Here is a 19,163-nt window from a genome sequence, read left to right as displayed (position 1 = left end):
TCCCTGGATATGGCAATCACTAGATGCTCCATCTTTTCGTCACAGCTCCAAATTTTGTCTCTGTAACTCCTTCCATGGGTGTTTTGTTAACTATATTACAAGTACAGCTTTACATTTTTCTCTTTAATATTTTTACATTTTCTACATCTTCCAAGCCTGGTGGACAAAGTGCTCTTTTAGTCAAATTGTATTAATTCATACCAATATTGTCCAGGGAAGTTTCTTGGTAAGCCCTTTAGAGCATCAGTTTCTTGCTTTCAGCTGTTCCTTCATCATGAGGAATAAAGTATAAACACAGTACATAGCCACAGTTTCTGTCATCGATGAGGACTTGGTCTGTGAAAGATACTATGCAGATTCTTAGCCTCTGAACTTGGCAATGGTTTACAGATGCTGATGTGAGCAAAATGAGGAACTAAAGGACAACTTTGTTAGGTCTCAGGTCTTCTTGTGCACACTGTTAACAGATAATAATATGGGGAATGAGATCTAGTTTTTTAGTGCAGAGTCATTTGCCCCTGGTCAATATTAAAAGTTTTAAACATTTCTTGAATATCATTTACTGAAATTGAATAAATTTTAAATTTAAATTATGTAATTATAACAAAAAGAAAAACAACAGCAATTAATTAATAATAATAATAATAATAATAATAATAATAATAAACAATAATACAGTGAGACTGATGAGCCTTCAGTGACAGGACTTGAGTGTCTATGATAGAATTTGAGTCAGGCATTGTGTACTCACACATTAATTATGAGGATCTTGCTTAATTTTGTGTACATAGAACTGGATTATCACATGGATCTTTTCCCCCTCTTATATTCTGAGCATGTGAAGAAAAGTGATGTTTCTCTTTCTTATACAATTAAACAGATTCCATAAAAGCTTATCTTCTCCCACTTCTAAATAAGCATTTTCGTTTAATTTATTGCCATGTTGTATGCTTTAACTGTTTGGTAGTTGTCTGTTAATTTTTGGTTTATCTTACATATAAAGCAAGTTTGATAAAAATTTGGTACGGAATTTTATGCATTTTATAATTGTAAAAATATTATTTTCACTCAACTCAAAGTGCTCTGTGGTTATAAATTGGCCTCTCAGTAATACACAACACAAATTCAATTCCACTTAACCCTTCTGAAAATGAACTTGCATGGTATTGTCTGATTTGAAGCTAATAAATCTATTTAACTAAACCAGAGACATTTGTGTTAGGAAGGAAACTACTACTGTCTGTTGTTTAGAATATGGAAAAGTTACTTCTACAGTAAAAGAAAGAAAGGAGGGCCTGCCTTCAGCAATTGTGGGAAGTCTGTGTTGCATGTGCATTTTTCAGTTCAGCAGCATCTAGGGCACTCAGAATACACAGAGATTTCTTCATATGTGGTGAGAAAAACCAAATCTACAGGAATCCCAGGCAAGTGCTTCAAGCGAAGTCTTAGTCGTGCGAAAGTAGAAGTAAAACCTCCCTTCTGCATGGGAGGTTTGTAGGAAACAATCAAGCTCCAAATCCTATAAATGTAGTCTCTCTGAAACTTCCAGTAGGAGGTCTGCTTGTTTTTATATGATTTTATACATTTTAATGTACTTACATTATGGGTACATGTGTTTGATTAAGTACATATGTGTGTAACTGTGCACAAACCACTGCACATGTGTAGAGATTGCAGGACAGTGTGGAAGAGACAATCCTCTTCTTCTACCATGTATATTATTTCAGAGATGAAGTTCAGGTACGCGGTCTTGAGTGGCTAGTAACCTTACTTGAGTGGCTAGTGGGCCACCTCATACATTCCTTGAGCTTTAATTCTTTACATCCTCTGAAGATTGCCTGTTCATTCATCATGTCAAAACCCACAGAGACTATGAAGGTGGTTATGCTGCAAACCAGCATGAGTATAGAAAATGAAGCAACCAAAGTTTAAATGAGCCATTGATATTTCTTATCATTCTATCACTCCCATAGGTCGAAGTGGTTAAAACTCTTACCCAAGGCCTTCTACTATCAGTTGCATTGAACTAAAAGTGTCTGTAGCAGTATCTGTATGCACAGCGCCTGCAAGGTCTGAGATAGAAAGAGCCCAAGCAATGAGAGGGAAGGGCGTGCATGCCACTATCTTTATCTCAGAAGTTATTTCTAGTTTGTAGCTTGGAAAGGAAAACATTCAAATTTCCACTAGGGTATCACTGGGTATGCAAACCATGCTTAAATCTAAGTCTCTAGTTCAGCATTGCCTGGCAAATGAAAATCAAACTGGATAATAATCTTGGAGGTCCTTTATATAATAAGGTATTGGCAGGGTTCTTTAAAGAATACCTTAAGGGTCCTTTGTTTATATATTATGGTTTGCAGTTTTTTTTGTTTTTATGGGATTTCTGAGTGTTTGTGAACATATATGTCTCTGTGTCTACATGTATATTTCTTGTGCTTTTTCTTTGCCTCTTTTTCATTATGTTTGCTTTGTTCTGTTCTGGTTCATTTGTTTATTTTGTATCTTAATCTTCATTATTATTGTCATTAGTATCATTAATAGTATCATTATTATTTAGATGCCTGTTTGTATTTTAATAAAGGGAGAAAGAAAAAGTGTGAATTTGGGTGGGTCGAGAAGTGGAGAGGTTGTAGAAGGATTTGGGGGGACAGTAATCTGAATCTATTGAATGAAAAACTGTATTTTCAATGAAAAGTGTCTTCCCAGAAATTTTGATCTTACTATTAGTACAAAGGAATCAAAAACTTATTTTTTAAAGAATCATATTGTATACAGAGGAAAAAAATGAGAGCTTTTCCAACTGAGAAATGTTTCATTTTGCAAGTATGGTAAGGACCCTAGAGGTAATAATCAAGAACACAGAGCACAACACAAAGCAGAAAAAAGTACAAAGCACACACAAATATACAGGCAGGAATCAAATTAGTCAATTTATTGACCTTTTTAATGGAGCACAAATCCTCATCCATTCTCCATTCGGACAAAACAGATTTGCTGTTGTCTCCAATGACTTTGAGTAGGAATTCATCCAGTAACCTTTCTCATCTATTTCATTAGAGCTGACTCATCCCTGCCAAGATTCCAGGACAGGAAAAATAGACTCCATCATCCACTTGGGTATGTGTGTTTCCAAGTTCCTTCATATATATTCTTCCATATGCTTGGTGAACCCCTACATTAAATTATTTTTTCCTACCTCATAACTATAATTTCCTACTGTTATAAATCCTAACATACATACCTGACATAAAGATAGTCTTAGACAACTCCAGATGATCACATGATTAGACAACTAAAATAGATCACATCTATCCTAGTACAGTTCTGGAAGGCAGAAAGTGTAAAAATCAAGGAGCTGGCTAGTCTTACTAGTATTTCCTGGCACTGTGAATGGCAACCTATAAGTTCTAAGTCCTTGTGACACTTTCATGGGAGTTGTCTAGGACTATCTTTATGTCAGGTATTTATGTTAGGATTTATAACAGTAGGAAATTACAGTTATGAAGTAGGAAAAAAATAATTCTATGTAAGGGCTCACCAAGCATGAGGAAGAATATATATGAAGGAAGTGTAGCATTAGAAAGGTTGAGAACCACTCTCTGGATGCTTGAAAACAGAAAGCATAATGGAGTCATAGGCTGGTCTTGGCATCAGTCTGATATCTGCTTCAGACTAATATCTTGCTTCCTTTTGTTTCTTGTGACCATGAGGGGAATAACCTAGTTTGGTCAAAGGACCAATCTGAGGACATGTTCAGAATCCATTTTGTGAAAACATGTGCTGTTGTATCATTTGGACAGGGCTGTCTTTGGAACCAGTGCATGCACATGAGTGCTTTGGTGCTTTGCTCTTTCTTTCTTTCTTTCTTTCTTTCTTTCTTTCTTTCTTTCTTTCTTTCTTTCTTTCTTTCTTTCTTTCTTTCTTTCTTTCTTACTATCTTTCTTTCTTTCTTATTTTTTTTGAGGCAGGTTTTCTCTGTGTAGGCTTGGCTGTTGTAGAACTCATTCTGAAAACCTGGTTGGCCTTGAACTCATAAATTTGCCTGCCTCTGCCTACCAAGTCCAGGGAATAAAGGCTTGCAACACCATACCCAGCTTCTTTGATTTTTTTTTATTCTGCTATTAACTTATTGTTCCCAAGGTTTTTTATTTTATTATTTTATTTTATTAGATATTTTCTATATTTACATTTTAAATGTTATCCCATTTCAAGTTTTCCCCTCTAAAAACCCAATAACATGTCCCTCCTCCCCCTACTGACCAACCTAAGCACTCCTGCTTCCCTGTCATGCCATTCCCTTACACTGAGGTATAGAGTCTCTCAGGACCAGGATCCCCTCCTCTCACTGTGTCCAACTAGGCCATCATTTGCTACATATTCGGTGGCAGCGATGGGCCCCTCACTTTGCATTATTTGGTTGGTCTTTTTTTTTAATTACATATATTTTAACTTACATTTCAAATGTTGTATTCTTTCCCAGTTTCCCACTCCTCCAGAAACCCCCTATCACATCCCCTGTCCCCCTGCTTCAATGAGGGTGTTCCTTCACCTGTGCACCCTCTCCCACCTCACAGTGTGGTGGCTAACAAGTTTATATCTCTGTATCCTTATCATTCAACACCATATTGGGGATCCTGCAGCTTATAGGGAAAAGATGTCCAGATTCTGAGAACTGCAGGGTACCATCCAATACATCAATCTCAAGCCACATGTGGGTACATCTTCCTAAAAAACGTGTCGTCCTGTTAATAGCTTTCAGTTGGATCTTTAAGTACCTCAGCCAAGATTGAGGTGACTGCTCCCTGCATAATCACTGCCCACTTCATTTTGGGGAGCATCTGTGCCAGGAAGTCAGGGTAGATATCCACATAGTTGATGCAGATTTCAGTGGCCTGCAGGCACAGATGGAAGTCATGCATGTCCAAGCCTTACACATTTGAGCTTAGGAGATAGTATGTGAGCAGTTTCATGTTGTCATTTTGGATTTCTGCATAGGACATATTGTCTTTCATTAATTTTGGGATTTATTTACATTTTAAATGATAGCTCCTTTCCCATTTTCCATTCAACAAATCCCCAACCCATCCACCATCTCCTCCCTTCCCTTTGAAAAAAGGCTTAGTTTGTATTATATTTCTATATTGCACTCCATCACTGAGTGAAATCAAGACAGGACACATGTAGGAGTATAGGCAGGGTACATGGAGAAAGGCTGCTTATTGGATTGCTTTCTCAGCACAGTTTTCTCAGCTTTTTTTCTTACAAAATTTAAAAGCTTTTTTTTAACTTTTATTTTAATAACATACCCACAAACACACACACGCACACACACCCACCCACACACACACACACACACAAGACATAAGATCACTAAAGAACAAGCGAAATGATTGTAAAGCAATGTCCTAAATGTATTTCATTATCTCCAGTGCCACATTTATAAGTCAATTCTAGAGGCCTTATGTCTAATCATATTTGGCAAATGGATATAACCCATTATGCAGAATTTGGAAAACTAAAATATGAACATGTTTGTATCGATACTTGTTCAGGATTTCTTTTTGCTTTTTTCTGCTTCTCTGCATAAAGAAAAGGTTTCTAAAAACGTAATTGATCATTGCCCACAAGCATTTAATGCAATAGGATTGCCTAAACATATCAAAACAGATAATGGGCCATCCTATTCTAGTAAAAATTTTATTTCATTCTTTAAGGAATTTGGAATCAAACATAAAACTTGAATTCCTTATAAGCCCATGGCAAACGGAATAGTTCAATGTGCTCATCAGACCTTAAAAAATTGGCCTTTTATGACAAAACAGTGGCAGTTATATCCCCCAAGGTCACCAAAGGCGCATCTTGCCTTTACTTTATTTGATCTAAATTTTTTGCAAACTGATATTAAAGGTCAGTCTGCAGCAGATCACCACTGGCATCCAGTTACTTCTAATTCTTATGCATTGATAAAATGAAAGGACACACTAACTAAGGAATGTAAGGGTCCAGATCCGATTCGAATCTGGGGAAGGGCTCGGTTTGCATTTTTTCATAAGAACATGGAGCACAGAGGCTGTCCAAGAGATTAATTTGTTAGCTGAACACAGATCCTGAATCTTCTTATAAGTATCACTCTGAGAACTAAAATTCCTCTTTTGCATAGAATTTAGTTGGGGACTCAGCCTCCCAGAAAAGCTGTTTTCTTGCTACTCTCAGAGCTTTGCAATTTGCAACTGAATAAAGTATCTGGACTTCCCCAAAAGAAGCTTTGCATTGCTACTTTCTCATTGTCTGGGTCTCTTTTTCTTAAGCAGGTCAATCAACATCCTCCAATCAGACTGCAGGGGGAGTGCATCCCTGCAAACAAAGGCTTAAGATGGCAACTGCTATTTTCATTCTAAAGACATTCTACCATGCATTTTGGCTTTAGGTCTGATTTGAAAAATAGGTTTATTAGAAGGGCTAGGAAGGCAGATATTTCAAATATTAGAAGAGATTGGTTTTTATTCTGATAGATGGTCTTAGTCCCTTTGCTGGTCTCTGGTTCTCCATCCTTGCTGTTATTGCAAGCTCCCCTAATTTCCTCAGGCTGTGGGAATAACAGAGATGAGGAGGATGACCTCCAGCTCCTAATATAGCCTAAAAGCCACAAATTGTGATGTTACCAGTGGTATAATTCTTGTTGAGGCCTTGCTAAATCTGCTGTTGGCAATACTCCTTTAGGAGATGCACAGTACTGAGAACTGTGCATACTGATTCGTGATGATATGAATACAGTATGGGTACAGCTTCGGTGCAGATATTTACTGTATAATATCATGGGTATTCAGTGTTCTTTGTCTAATATCCACGTAGCAGTGAGTCCATACCATGTGTGTTCTTGTCTTAGGGAGAGATGTTCCACATGTATCTGTTAAATCCATTTGGTCCATGACTTCTATAAGTTTCACAGTGTCTCTGAGTTGAATGGTAGGGATATAAAGTAGGGAAAGAATTTGTTCAACCCATATTACATGAAAAAAATTAAATTAATATATACTTTTTTTAATCCAAAAAGCATGCCTATAGACCCATCTAATGTAGGGAGATCCTATTTGATGTTTCCTCTTCGTAGGTGACTCTAGATTTTCACAAGTTGGCATAAGATAACTAGCACACTCAGATTAACATAAACGCATTTTCAGTCATGTCTAAAACCATCACACCAATCGACCGAGATATTCTCTGTACATTCCATGGGCTAAATGTCAGAAACATGTGTGTTTTACAGTGTGTCTCAGCTTTAAAGTGTAAATCCTGAAAGGAGGGCCATGGTCAACCTTCCTACTTCCTGCTTCTAGGCCACTATTTGCTGCTCTGTGGCACTACAAAGGCTTCTTTGTTAATCAGGTACCACTGTGCCATAGATATCTTGAAGTGACAGAGTGTACAAGCATCCATGGGACCTAGATGCTGATGAGAACACTCTTACACCATCTCCTGCCTTCACAACATACTTATTAAGATGGTGAAATATTGGGAAAGTCATGGTAGAACAAATTCTTTAAAGCCCAGGGCTGTTCTCAACAGTCATCTCCTGATTTTCTATATGGACCTCATATGTTACACTTTGAAGTCAACCCACAATCTCATGTTTCTTGTGCAAGTCATTAGAGTGTCAATTAAATCTAGACTTTGGGAATATATCAATAAGTCTGCATTATCTTCATATTCCCTGCCCTTAATTATGGTAACCTTGCCAAGAATAGATGTCTCACCATTCTCACTGACAGTTTACCTGGTAAATAGATAGTTGAGAAAAAGACATTCTTCTAAGGCCCAAATAGCCTAGTTAATCAGTATATGAGAAGCAGGGCTGACATCACTCAGCACAAAAGCTAAAGAGAGTCTCTTGTTTTGTGGAGAACTGAGAGAACAGCAGGGACAGGGGCCTTAATGATAGTCAGTCCAGACCTAGAGGCTGGGTCTAACAGCATCCAAAGGAATACAGGCCAATTTCCTCCAGCTTCCTGGAGGAGCACTGTTTCTCTTCAAAATGCGACAGGGATGGCACCCACAAGGGGGAAGAATGCAGTGTGTTCTAGACTTATTTTGAGCCATCAGGGTAATGATCCTCCCACATTTCCCTTGCTATTACAAATGATCAACCTCAATAGGGGTCATGTAAGCTCTGCTGACACCAGAATCTCTAATTGCAAAACCCTTACAGGAAAGACCAGTTTTCCTCCACTCTAAGGATAAAAAGCAAGGATTGGGCTCATATGGCTAAGCATTTTCTGACTAGCTTTGAGAGAACAGCGTGGTCCAAGGCCCAGATTTCAGATTTGGTGATTACTGACAGTTTAAAAATAAGTACCTGTAACGTTTGCTCTGTGGTACTGAAAAATATTGTCCCCAAATGTATGAACACAAAACGGTGAGCATGTAGCCTAAGGAGCAACATTTCCCTGATTTAACACCAGGCACTTGGCATTCATTCTATACACAGAAATACCCCCCGAGTCTCCAGACCACCCTCCTCAACTGTACATTACAAGCATTACAAGTTTTTGTTATAGCCCATAAGATACAAGTCTTCAAGAAAACACAATCAGACACAAGGCAGAAACAAGAACTCATGTATTGATCAAATTGCATTATCAATAAAAAAATGTCAGCAATGGGTTGACATTGCTTAGTGTCTGCATAAAATTGGTATAAATGGACCTAAAAGTTCTGTAACAGTTCAGGAGTACAAGAAAAACAAGATTATAATTTCTTAGTAATAAAGAGAGAAACACTTTCTGTTAAAGTATTCAAAACCCTGTCTAAGGTAGATTTGTCACTCAATGGTAGTATTTGATTTGTAACTTCAAAAGCTGACCCGTCCAGCAGGTCCAGTTATTCGAGGGTCTCGACAGGACTTTCTCCTAAGAAATAAATGGGGTGTAGAGAGAGATGAGGATATTGTGCGAACAAAGATATGGAAATGTTCTGAATTACATCATGACCCCAATGTATTAGCCATGACCAAGGTTTAAATGCACAAGCAAAAGGGGAAGTGCCTTTCAGCAGGAGAAATGGGGCAGAAGCAATGCACCTCAGCAGGAGGGATGGGACAGCAGGGTGGGGGGGGGAGAGGAAGTACTTCTCAGCAGGAAGGAAGGGGCAGCGGAAATTTTTCTTTTGGCGACTACTGGTGGAAGCAGGAACTTGGCGTTATCAGGGTACATCTTTAGGTCAGGACATCCAGCACTGACTTAGGGTTGGAACAATCTGTAGTTGTTCTCAGAGCAGTGAGTCTGTGGCCTGCTTTTGACCCTCTTTTCTTATCGGGGGGGGGGGAGAGACCCAATTCAGAGATCAGGACAATAGCGTTGCAGTAATAGCTCCCAACAAAAAGCATAGATGCACTCCCCACCACCAGAAAATTAAAAAAACAATACAATACAAAACAAAACAAAAACAAACAAACAAACAAACAAACAAGCAAAAAAAGCAAAAGATACTCCAATGCACTGTATCTGCTTTGTTGTGAGTAAATCCACAAACATGAATGGATAGCAACACAGGAAGGAATTATGCACAGCAAGGCACACACACACACACACACACACACACACACACACACACACACACACAAAAGTAAAAAGAAACAGTCCAGTCAAGAAGCTATTGAAGAGAGTCCTTTAAAATTTATGATAAAGAAGATAAAGTGTATTTCTTCACAATTGATGATTTCTGGTGGAGGGCAAGGAAGATTCATTTTTATAGCTTGTGTTTGATATTTTCTAGGTTCTTCTTTTTATACTCCAAAACACTAGATAGGACAGAAATAAAGGTAGAGAGAGGAATTAGAAAATCTCTGAATCTAATTTTTTTCGTAGTGCTTCTTCTTTAACTATGGATATGAAAAAACCACAACCAACTTGCGTAACCAACCACCAAACACCAGACAAAATGTACTAGCTTTGACACTCAATCTTGTGCAAAGTTAATGCAGCAGGAGTTTTTCACTAATGTATGTTGTATGTAAATATAGTATTCCACCAAACTTAGTAACTCTGTATTCCATACTTCCTGCATTCAGCTGTTCACTATTTTAATATTAGTCATACCTATTCCATGCTGTGCCATGTGTTTTGATGCAATTAAGTTTCATCTGGGGACCTCATATGAAATGCAAATATTGTGTGTAAATCTCCCTTAGTGTTACTTCATAAACATGTTTCATCTATGGAGTAACAGTATTAATGCTTTCTGTTTGAAGTACACTTTCAGTGTGCATAAGTAGATACTCCTCTTTAGTATTTTATGATACACTAAATATAACATATAGTGTATACTTAGAAGATGAATCCAGTAAAGGATTTTTAAAATGTTGTGTGAGGGCTTTGTGATTTAAAAAAAAAAAGTGTTCTCAATAGTATTGGCTGAGATTCTGCAGTCTTGTGTGTGCTCTTTTCTAATGAATCATAATTAACGTTTATGCTGAGACTCGGGGAGGCAAGCTTATCAGTAGAAAGAAAGCCATTATCTTGGAATCTCTCCTTTTATAAGTACTCCTATAAGTATATAAATGTCTGGGTGGCCAATTAGACAGAATGATGTTACCCAGAGAGATGTAACCCAAATTCATAGGGCAACAATGTCTAGGTAACTGTCTGGCATTGAACAGTCACTCCACTGTTCTGAACAAACTGATTGTAACCAGTAGTTTAAGCACAGGCAGATAGCATAAGTGTAAGTATGCAAGCCTGTCTTGATTTCAATGTGATAAAGATCGGGGCCCAAAACTACAAAAGGAGGTAATGGGTTCTTTCTGTTTACAAGTCTCAGCTTGTAAATTGCATGATCTAGGAAAGTCAGGACAGAACTTGATTCAGAGCTGGTAAGTAGAGGCAGAAACTGAAGCAGAGATTATGGAAGAACTCTGGATTACTTTCCTCCAAGTCATAGGTATGCGAGGTCCTAGGGGATGCAAAACAGAAAAGAAAGAAAAAATAAGTACCAAACATATCACAATGGTTGACCTACATGCATACTTTAAAGTCTGCTCTTGATAATATTTGTGTTCATTTGGAAATCAAGTTCTACATGGCAATTGGTAAACAGCATACTTTTCATTATTTCTATTGGATGGACATTTTTACCTGAAGGAGTGTATTTGTTGGATGTGAACATTCCTGGACTACATGGAGGTCCTAAGTTAGCTTGTATCAGATCCCCTGGAACAGGACTTACATGTGGCTGTGACACACAGGATGATCACTGGGAATTGAATCCCAGACCCTCTGCAAGAGCAGCCAATGATCTTATACTCTGAGTCATGTAAAGATCTCCACATTTCTGGAGAGAGAAGGAAGGTGTAGGAAGAGAACATTACTCAAAATGTCCAAATTCATCTAAGAATAAATTAATGCTTGCAAGGGTCTGTCAAGATACACAACAAAAACAAGAAAAAATTAGAAGGTGTGTAAAAATTGAAAAGAATGTTTGTTTCTGCTCTGTTGTGTGTTCTGACCAGGACTAAATGAACACACTAAATGAAGCTGCACTGAGAAGCATAAAGAAGGGAGGTACCACACTCTGACAAGTGCTAAGGTTGTTTCAACTGTATTTGTGTAATCCTTCAGGGGCTTCTTGTCAAAAATAAACCCCCTTTATCAAATCCCCAACAGTAAATTCTGTGTGTCTCATTTGGAGACTGGGCAGAAGATATGTGAGATGCACCAGGAATGATTAAACTTTATGTTCTCTTGCTCAGAAACCATTTTCAGGGATCCTATGAAATCCAAATGTCAGCTCCAGACTGCATAGTATCAGGTTTTTCTTGGCCAATTCAAAATTAGAGCCAATATCTAAAAAGATGACTTATCTGTTACACAAAGTTGCTGCTACCAAATAGGAGGTGGCTATGATTCCCAACACCAACACTGTGGATCTCTCTCTCTCTCTCTCTCTCTCTCTCTCTCTCTCTCTCTCTCTCTCTCTCTCTCTCTCTCTCTCTCTCTCTCTCTCTCTGTCTCACTCTCTGTTTCTGTCTGATTGTGTCTGTGTGTGTTTCTGTGTGTGTCTGTCTGTTTCTGTGAGTCTGAATGTGATTGAGTGTGTGTGTTATTATAATCTAGCCCATTCTTAAAATAAGAAAGGCACTTTCACTTTGTGTTTTTTTTTTTTCTTTCCATTTTGGCCAAATTGAATTGATTAGCACTGGCTGGCCTCAAATTGGCTATGTATGTATGGCTTTCTTAGAAGTCAAAAGAGATATGATATAAGACCCATAGTCATCTGGTTAAAAGCAGGAATCACTGTGATACGCTTCCATTTTGTAATATTATAAGGTTTGAACTATATGAAGGTATGTAAGTAGTCTTCAAAATTAATTCCTAGGTGCCAGGGAATGGGGGCAAACACACATTTAATCCCAGGACTTATTATGCTGAGGCAGGAAAATCTCTAAATTCCTTGTCAGTCTCGTCTATAGAGCAAATTCCAGTTCAGCCAAAGATATTCCATGGAATGCAGCCTGGAAAAAAAAAACTTGAAATGAATAAACTTCATAGTTAAGTAATGAATAATTAAAAAAAAACGCTGCGAAAGATGAGTGAAATATGCAATTATCTAGACATATACCAAATCCATAAGATAAACCATCTAAACAGCACCTTAACACCTTAAGAAATAGAACCAATCATGATAATCTCCCACCAAAACAACCCTGGGACTAGATGGCTGTAGTGCAGAATTCTATCAGACCATCAAAGAAGAACTAATACCAATTCTCATGAAAGTGTTCCACAAATTAGAAACAGAAGGAACAATACCCAATTCATTCTATGAAGCCACAGTTACACTGCATATTCTCCTGTGGAGATGGAATGGTCACTGCCTAATGAGGAACTGGTCACTTCTTCCTTTCATACAGGACTTTGTTTGAGATTATTTTTTGCTTCTACCATGGTTAATATTACAAATAGATTTTAAATACAGTTTTAACATATATGAATTTTTGATTTAGAAAATATCATGTATATTTAACAGGCTTTTAACAATCATAACTTATATTCACAACATAAAAGCAAAAGAAGTTACAACCTATTTAATCAATGAGAGAAAATTAGAGACTATTCTAACCAAATTGAACCAGGAGGAAAATAAGAACTGTACTGAAAAACTGATTTTTAGTAATAAAAATAACAAAAATAATGATAATAATAATAATAATAATAATAATAATAATGAAATACATTAGAAATTAAAAAAATGAATACATATATTTTGCTAGTTTAAGTAAAAAATACTAATGAATAATAAGAAATATGTTCACCTGATTTCGAAATCCCAATCCTCTCATTCTATGAAAATTTTGGTTGGAATTTGAAAGATTAGCTTTGTGAATAGTTGTCCAGGAAATTGACAGATGCCCTTAGGTTATGTTGCTTTCAGTTGTTATGGAGACAATGCCTCAATTACATTCCTTTCTGTGGCTTGCAATTCTAGGTCCTCAGTCTGCCACTGCCTCCACCTCCACCTCCATTTCCGCCTCTGCTCTACCTCTGCCTCCTCCTTCTTCCCCCTTTCCTTGCCCATGTCCCTGTCCCTGTCCCAGTCCCTCTCCATGTCCCTGTCTCTCTCCCTGTCCCTGTCCCTGTCCCTGTCCCTGTCCCTGTCCCTCTCCCTCTCCCTCTCCCTCTCCCTGTCCCTGTCCCTCTCCCTCTCCAGCTCCCTCTCCCTCTAGCCTCCCCACTAGCACACAGATAACCCTCAGATTATTCAGTTTTAGTACTGATCTACTCTAGAATTTTTTTTCCTTCATGTCTACTTCCTTCCTAGCTTGTTGTAAAGCTATTTAATTCAATTTGAATCTTCCACATAATAAGAAATTTATTCAAAATTCATAGGCCAACTATTGCTAAGTAAGTGTCTGGTGTTCATCAACCACTCCACTCTTCTAAAGGAAGTGTTTTGTAATCAGAATTTTAAGCACAGGCAGATATCTTTAGTGTTAGTGTAAAATTCTGTCTTGTGTTCAATGTGATAAAGATCAGGACCAAAACTGTTAGAAACCAGGCCTTACCTAACTTGAACTGTGTTTCACCTGGGAGGCAAACAGAGGCTGAAAAGAGAGGGGAACTATATAGGTGAGAGAAAAATGGAGCCAAGACAATTTTCTGATCTAGGCTCAAATATTTAATAAAAGTTTTCACTTATAAAGGGGGAAACCCATTCTCTGCCATGCCAAGTTTCTTGCTTTCCTGATACCAAGTTGTCAGCACAGCCTTTTAGCACTAAGTCACCAAATTCACAGATTGCAGTTAACTACAGAAAATCTTGGAGAACCAATTTGGCCTCATGGCAGATGGCAGGTAGTTTCACATCAAAGGAAACTAGCTGAGGAGCTGCACTGCAGGTGGCCCTGCCTCAATGGCATAAGGTCTGAACCTGCATAGGTTGGAGGAGGTTATACTCCCCCCCCGTTAATAATATTTTAAAAAGTGCTAAACTGAGGCATAAAATGTATTTATGCTCTATAGTCTTGCCTGGGAGTTATGGTGACTGGAGGCCACACCTCCCTTAGGAAATCTTAGATCTTCCTGAAGCATCAAATTCCATTATGGATGCTACGTGCCACTAGTTTGTGTTATATATCACACAAAACATGGCTCTGTGTTGTGTTATCAACAGTCATGGATTTTGACATGTACCTCTGTCTTAGATTGGTATGGTTCTGAGATCTGGATGTCTGTCATTGAATGTCCAGTCCTCATTATCACACCTTATTCCCAATTCAGACCAAAGTCATAATATGTACTAGAATGAAGATCAATAACTGCCACCTTCACTGTTGGAGGCAAGGCTGTACATCTGCTACAGTCAGGCTGAAGGACTTGGATGACCTGCTTGAGAAACAAAGTTGGGACAGTGATAAGCAAGAGTATGAAAGTTTCTTTGGAGAAGTCCAGGTACCCCATTCAGTTGCAAATTAGCAATGATCAAGCTTAGTCTTAGAGATTCTGGTGTGGGGAGGTGGCTTTGAGAATTGCAGAAAGGCTGCAGCCTCTCTGGGAGTGGAGGCTGTGCTCCAAATTAAATTTGCTAGCTAATTAAGATTTTAGCTATCTTCCCTAATTCTTCTAATACTGGAATTATTAATAGACCAGTCCAATATTGAATTAGGATACCTGGTCACAGTGAAGTTAGAAGATGAATCACTATAACTCTATCTTGAGACTAATCTTTCTAAATCAGATTACACAGTCTCTACTGTTCTATATCCCATAATTCTTAAAAACCTTGAAGTAAAGCATCTTAGCTTGTCCAAACTGGGAAAATGATAAACAAAGGTAGGTCAAAAACATATACCCAATTCAGCTTTCTTGTCACTACAGTCAGGGCACTAAGCAAACACACCTGTTAGTGTGTCACAAAAATTAGCCTTCATATATCTGCAGCATTCTGTGAAGAGAACCTATTCTTGTCCCTTTCCCAATAAAGTAGCTACTTAGGATCAAGCCATATACCAATAAGTAGATTTTTTTCATTTGACCTAGACATGATTATGTCTCCTATTTAAGATATTATCAGGCATTTTTAAGTTCTTTGACATCCAAATTTCAAAGTTCTTAAAGTGTGATTTAAATAATGTGCATGGGGATATAATTTATCTTGTCCTTTGTTTTTTTAAAGAAGAAGAGTTTTTTAAAGTTCCACATTACCCTGTATTAGATAAATTAATAAATTGTTTACCAAACATTTCAAATGCTTTACTGTTATAGTCAGTATTAATATAACAAGGCCAGCGACTAATTACACTTTCAATTGTTTATCTTGGAGAGCGGATTTAACTAGAAAGCTTTAAAATGTATTAATAGTCCCCCTCTTCCTTTCTCTTTCTCACTTCCTCCATTTCCAGCAGCAGTCTTCTTGCCTCTGCAGGTATTTTACACATGAAGTGTCCAAGCAAAATGGCATGTACACAAACAACCATACCCTGCATCAAAGTTTATAAAATAAAAGAAATGATGTGTAGACTATGATAATAATTTTTCTGGAAAGGTAGTATAGGAGAGAGGAATCACTGTGTGTGGACTCACAAAGACACAAAGAACCACCCAAATAGATCCAATTTACCACTCCTTAGAAACACAAACACCACAGTCAGGAGGAGGGATTTTGAATGAGGAACACTTTCCTTGTCTTTCCAAGTGCTTTGGTGGATGAGCACAACTATAGGAAAAGGGTCTCACAGCAGGTAAACTCCCACCACCACCCCACACAAAGGCAAAGTCACCTTGGTCTAACCAGGAGCAAATCACCTGCCTCTGCAGGTTGTTTCTGTTTAGCTGCATTTGGAGAAAGCAGTTGGAGCAGTTGCTGCCTGCTCTTGAGAAGGGCTCTAAGGGTACAATGTATAGGTCTGTAGAATTGCAACAAGTTTGGACCCTAGAAAAGTAATGGGTTGCTGAAATGGTCCTGGACTGTGAATCTTAGGGTCTTGCTAGGGAATTTCTTAATCTACAGTGACATTTAGACATTGGAGCAAGCAGAGGTGCTTTGATCCTTATCTTAGGCACTCAAAGTTGTCCTGGAAGACAATCGTTGTGACTGTTTGTGAGGCTTTGCTGGAGGAGAGGGGATATTGACAGCCCTCTACACGATCTGCATGGCACACAACTAGAGCTTTCTTTCTTATGAAGCATAGAAGTGACTGAGGGCAAAACACCACAGGAGACAACTATATCAGCGTCCCTTAAGTAAAATCTTGCTGGTGTATGAAATAGTGTGCCTTGCAAATACTGAAGTGGGTGCTCACAGTCATCTATAGGATGGAATACAGGGCCCCCAATATAGGAGCTAAAGAAAGTACCCAAAAACTGAAGGGGTCTGCAACCCTATAGGCTGAACAACAATATGAACTAACCAGTACCCACAGAACTTGTTCCTCTAGCTGCATATGTAGCAGAAGATTGCCTAGTCGGCTATCATTGGGAAGAGAGGCCCTTGGTCTAGCAAAATTTATATTCCACAGTTCAGGGGAATGCCAAGGCCAAGAAGTGAGAGTGAGTGGGTAGGTGAGCAGGGGGCAGGAGGTATAGGGGACTTTTGGGATAGCATTTGAAAGGTAAAAGAAGAACATATGTAATAAAAAATATGTGGGAAAATAAAGAGACGAGGTCGTTTCTACAATTAGGAAAAGTCTCATTACTTTATCCCATTAAATGTGCACATTAAAAAAAAAGTGGCTAATGGCTTTGAACAGGATCCTTGCTGAGGACAGGATCTTATAAAGGGTTCCAGATAGACAACTCATTTACAGTTTTACAAGCTAGTACTTATAAACAATTGATCATTGGGAGCCTCAAGCTGAGACACCCGATCACTGGGCATAAGTGTTGAGATAATTTGAAGATATTTCCATTGTTTTGAATAATCTGTATGATATTGGATACATTTACTCTATGGAAGGAGTATGTGTGTAGAGTCCCTTGTGTCACTGAAGTAGGAGTTGTAAAACACCTGTGGCGATGATGCAAGTTCATATCTATGATGTGTTTGTGATGTCAGTATTTATAAAGGAGGAGGCATCTCTGAGATGCAATAACACATTTAAAAAAGAAAACCACAAGACAAAACGGAAAGGGAATATTGCCTTATGTTGTTGTATTTCTGTTTTGTGTGTGTTGTGTGTGTGTTTTGTTTTTTGTTTTTGTTTGTTTGTTTGTTTGTTTTCTTATTTGTGTGTATGGTCTGATTTTTGGATTTTTTTTGAGACAGGAATTCTCTATATGCCCCTGGCTGTCCTGGAACTCACTCTGTAGACCATGCTGGCCTTGTACTCAGAAATCTGCCTACGTCTGCCTCCCAAGTGCTGGGATTAAAGCTGTGCACCACCAACACCCTGCAAATATTGCCATTTTTAGTGAGATATTTTTAATGTTTTTTTTACTGATTTATGTAAGATATTTCAAATGGTGTGTCCATTTTTTTTCACGTTGTTTCATTATTCCTTTCAAAGTTTGTTGATTATTGCTAACGAATACAGGATTTAACATCAGGACACTGACATTCTTCTTTTTCATTTCATTCCTCTCCTTTTTTTCTGTTTAACTTATCTGGAAATGGATTTTTCTGTATAGTCCTAGCAATTCTGGGCCTTCTTGTGCAGTTCAGTCCTGAATTCAAATCTACTGGATTTTATCACCAAATCCTGAGATTAAACCCTTTCTAAGCAGACATCAACATTTTTTTAAATTTTCTGTCTCACAATACTTCTTTAGAAGATGTCCTCATCACAGTTCCCAAGTAATGCCTTCAGACACTTCTAACTTTCTGTAGCAACCTTACCATATAGAGCCTATGTAAGGCATCCTGTTGGGTAGCATTCTGCCTTAAGCTGTCCACATCCAAAGTGTTTGTATTCTTCACAGTGGCCTGTGAGGTTAGTGTGATAAATCTGGGATGAGCTGTCAGGTGAGGAATTATTCACCACTGCAGCCACAAAGCTTGCAGTTTCCACTGCTCCTGATCATGATGCTGCAGAAGGTTTCTTTGATTATCATAGACACTGGCTTCTTATTCCCAAATCTTGGTAGTGGTACTGTATTCTGCCTGTCTGTGTAAACAATTAGACATGAACCATGTCTTAGTATACTGGTTGAATCTTGAGAAGTTTGTTGTTCTTTTCTGCTGGATAGCCTGTTACTAAGGAAATCAGGCCATCAAGATTATTCTTAGCCTGGAAGGTACAGAGTCAGGGTCAGAGGAAGTGTGAAGTCTGGGTAAGGACTAGTTCTTAATCCAGATAATCCCTATGTATAAGAACCGTAATTGTCAACATTTCTCATTAAAAAAAAAAAAAAAAAAAAAAAAACACTTGAGGTTTATATGTGTTATTCTCAAATGACAGCTGTAAGTTTTTTCCACTTAAACACACCCCTCAATATACAACAACAGATATCTACAGGGCCCTTTATAAACTATTCAGAGTTGTGCATCCCCATGGTCTCTGGTCTGTTTCCATTGTGAAAGGACATATGTTGAGAGAGATTTGTTTACCTTTGTTCTAATGATGTCCCTGGTCTTAATGTCTCAGTATTCATCCTGGTGTGAATACTGTGGAAATCGAAAATGTTAAAGGAACCGTGAAGAAAAATGTTAATTGGTGTGAAAGAGTTAATGGGAAC

Source organism: Mus musculus, chromosome Y (assembly GCF_000001635.26).
Source record: "Mus musculus strain C57BL/6J chromosome Y, GRCm38.p6 C57BL/6J".
Lineage (NCBI taxonomy): Eukaryota > Metazoa > Chordata > Mammalia > Rodentia > Muridae > Mus > Mus musculus.
Note: the sequence above shows the minus strand (reverse complement) of the source record.